At 48.3% G+C, this 3,407-nt stretch overlaps 1 long non-coding RNA gene across 1 annotated transcript; it reads left to right on the top strand.

Moving 5' to 3' along the window:
• Window positions 1-26: 26 nt before the first annotated feature.
• Window positions 27-904, top strand: LOC112963666. The gene is made up of 2 exons (XR_003252684.1): window positions 27-144; window positions 783-904. It is a non-coding gene; the product is annotated as an uncharacterized LOC112963666 (long non-coding RNA).
• Window positions 905-3,407: the final 2,503 nt, after the last annotated feature.

Below are 3,407 nucleotides of genomic sequence, written 5' to 3' on the forward strand. Positions count from 1 at the left end.
CGGCACGCCTCCCTGCTCGCGGCGACCCGGCTCCCTCGTGCGCCCGCTCGCGGGCGGTGCTCTTCGCGGTGGTGTGGGGGGGGCTGCTGGTCTCTGCCGCAGCACCGTTTCCTTTTATATGGACGGGTTTTTTGTGGACCTCGGGTAGGTTCGTTGGTTTATTTGGCGCGCTGGGGCGAGGCGAAGCGGCGGCAGAAGCAGGAGAAGGGAAGGGAAGGGAAGGGAAGGGAAGGGGTCACGAGCACTGAGGAGCGGGGCGCGCGAGGAGCGGGGTAGCGCCGCGAGGAACCTGCTCGGGACGAAAGCGGCGGGGCGAGAAGGGCAGGTAAAAAGCGGGCAGTTCGCAAAGACTGCCCTCGCTGGAAATGGAAGCAGTAAGTGGCTGCAGGCACAAGTAGAGAGGATATAGCTGAGCAAGAACCTCCTCCAGGAGGGGACCGGGCAAATCAGTCAGAAGCGGTGACTTCCGATTTACCAGCCTCAGCAAAACAATGGAAACCAACCGCAAACGGCAACCGAAATTGTTCAAGGCCTGCAAAGAGAGGCAAACTTTTCCGCGTTGTGTGCTGCATACTTCCCAATGTGCTATATTGCTGCATATAAACGTGGCACTTGTCCCCCATGTTAATCAATGAACAAAGTCCCTAAACACAGATAGAGCCTTTCCGTGACCTTCTGTTGCTGTTCTCCAGGAAGCAGAAACATCTCTTCAGCAGCAGGTGACAATGCTGGGTTAGATATACCAAGCTGTTGTTTGTTTTTTTGCAACTCCTTATTCCCAGGCTGAATGTGTTAACTGAAAAGTGCGTCGACTGTTAGACTGCTGGAGGGGCAGTGTTTGCTGTGGCTGTGAATCTTATCAGAACGTGGACAGGGGGGAGGCTCTGCGAATTGTATGTCATTGTGAATATACCACAGTGCCATAAAAGCTGTGCTGAGCCCTTCAGCAGCTGCCATCTCAGAAGGTGCCCACCTGCCAGCCCATTTCTTGTCCCATCTCTTCTACTTAGCTGCTGACAGCCCCTTCAGCTCCTCCCCAGCTGAGATCCTGCTGGTGGCGGGCCTCTGGAAACGCAAGCCACACCTAGCTCCTTCTGCGGTGGATCACCAGCAGGGACAGACTGGGTCGTCGGCTGGAGGATTGCACAGGAGGGGGAGAGCACACTAATGGGGTTTGGTGTGTGCACTGGTGGAGGGAAGTTATACACCTTCCTGCCGCTCCTCTCTCTCCAGCTGTCGTTTATGGCCCTTTGCCTCTTCCAAGGCAGTACTTCTTTATCCAACAGTACATGCAGGGAATCAAGACAGATCTCTTTCCCTGTTTTCCTCTGTCTTCCTTGGATTAACACTTGTCTCCTGTAGGTCTATTAGATCATATTTTGCCATGTAGAATGAGCTCTTCTCCCTTTTACATGGCGGGGGGGAGGAAGTATAAGTAGCCTTATTGGAGGACAGTTACTTTACCTCCTGTTTTGCTGTAATAGTACACTGATCATTCCTAGTAAAAGCCCATAATAGGCTATAGAAATAGCTTACCATCACTTGATCTGAGGTAAGAGATGAATACTGTACATGCTAATCATTCCCTATAAATAATACTCCCCTCATAAGCACTTTAAAACCAAAAAGCAGGAAAAAGCTCTGTGGTTGTCCGGAAAACATGCCTTAAGGCAGGAAGGAAGAAAGTGGGAGCTGGAGAGTCACAAAAACCTGTATATTTACACAGCTGCTCTGTTGTGACATCTTGTGTGAGTTAATTTCTTACCGTGGCCCCTCCATGTTTGCCTTCTGCTCTGTTTTGACTCATTGGTACAGCTCCCCTGAATCAGGAGGAAAAGGTCAGAAAGCCACACACCACTGAAAAGAGCTGTGAGAAGACTACCACATTGCTCCTTGTGCTCAGAGCATTAATGTACCTTAAAAGGTACATTTCCTGTCAAATCCTCCCACCGAGGAGCCTAAAAGGGCCTCCCACTGTTGTGTTTCACATTCTCAGGTTCAACTAGTTAACGTTTTTAAATATTTGATGGTACTTTGTCATTGCTATGCTATATTTTGTTTCCTTAATTCTCATTAATACATACTTCTTTCTGTAACCATGTTAAGCTGTAATAAAAACCACAACACTCTTCCTTTGGGGCCTCAGGCACACTTATGTGACTGTACTTATTTTTTGTTTATCATGAAATAATAGGAGTCAGCCTTTATGGACTATGCTGTATGTTAAAAGTACCACACAGACATCAACTGATGCCTTTTACATAGGATTTGCCATACGACACTGGACCACCAATCTGTCTAATCCAATATCCTATATCTAGCATTAGCCAACAGCTCATGCTTCAGAGGAAGTAAATAACAACCAGCCACTCCCACAGCACTCTCAGCCCCTTGTTCCTGACCTTTGAGGAGGGTTGGGTACCTTCCCAGCAGTTCGTTTACACCCACAGCTTGATAATCTGAGTATCATCATTTTAGGCAGTACGGTCCCACATAGCCAACCTACTATCAGGTACATACGTAGTCCCAGTCTGTCACCCAGCAGTCTCTGAAACACAGCGTACAGAGTACCACAAGAGAACAGGTGATGTCAAAACCAATGCTTCTCTTCTTCACAGCCCAGTGCCTATGACCTACTGGTTCCCTTTTCTTCCCCAGGCTCCAGGCTCTGAACAGGGAGGTAAAATACATTCCCTCTATAACAAGTGTGGCAATAAAGTGAGATCTGGAGCTGCCTTAAATAATTGTGGCTATTCTTTGCTGAAGCATGTTCTTTTGCAAGGCCATTTTGTAAAGACATAGTGAATTTATGAGGAGCAGGAAGGAAAGTATGGAATGGGAAAAACTCTCCGTTTCCACTCTTAAGACATAGGACAAAGACAAGGACATGCTCTGCCTAGTACAGCATCAGAATACCTCTCCCAAAACCAAAAAGTTTTTGTCTCAACCAAGGTATTTTGGTGCAATTTTCCTTCTGCCTGTATGTGAAGATGTTCAACAGCTTTTAGGTTGTTCAAATTCAAAAGAAAACAAATCATTGAAACATATCATTTTGAATAGCTGAAACTTCCAACCAAAAGTAGCCAAACATCACTGGAAGCTCAAAGCACATTTATTTTGTGCAGTCCTACCTAATTAAACTATTCATTTCTAATCCAGTGGTTATGGATTTTGCTTTTATTCAGCAGAAGTATTAATATTACTCCAGCCCTAGTCTGTCAATATACTGCTTCCTGGCAGAGATTTCTGTGGGATTTGCTCAAGCTCTGATCCGCCGACGCAGGCGGAGGGGAGAGCGCAGCCTGCACAAGCGCGGCCGCGGCTGCTGCCGAGGCGGGTGCGCTGCAAGGCGCGTTTAGCCGCCGGTGCCCTGTGCGCGCCGGGGCCGCCCCCCTCCCGGGGGAGCG

Source organism: Apteryx rowi, unplaced genomic scaffold (genome assembly GCF_003343035.1).
Source record: "Apteryx rowi isolate R43461 unplaced genomic scaffold, aptRow1 scaffold_173, whole genome shotgun sequence".
NCBI lineage: Eukaryota > Metazoa > Chordata > Aves > Apterygiformes > Apterygidae > Apteryx > Apteryx rowi.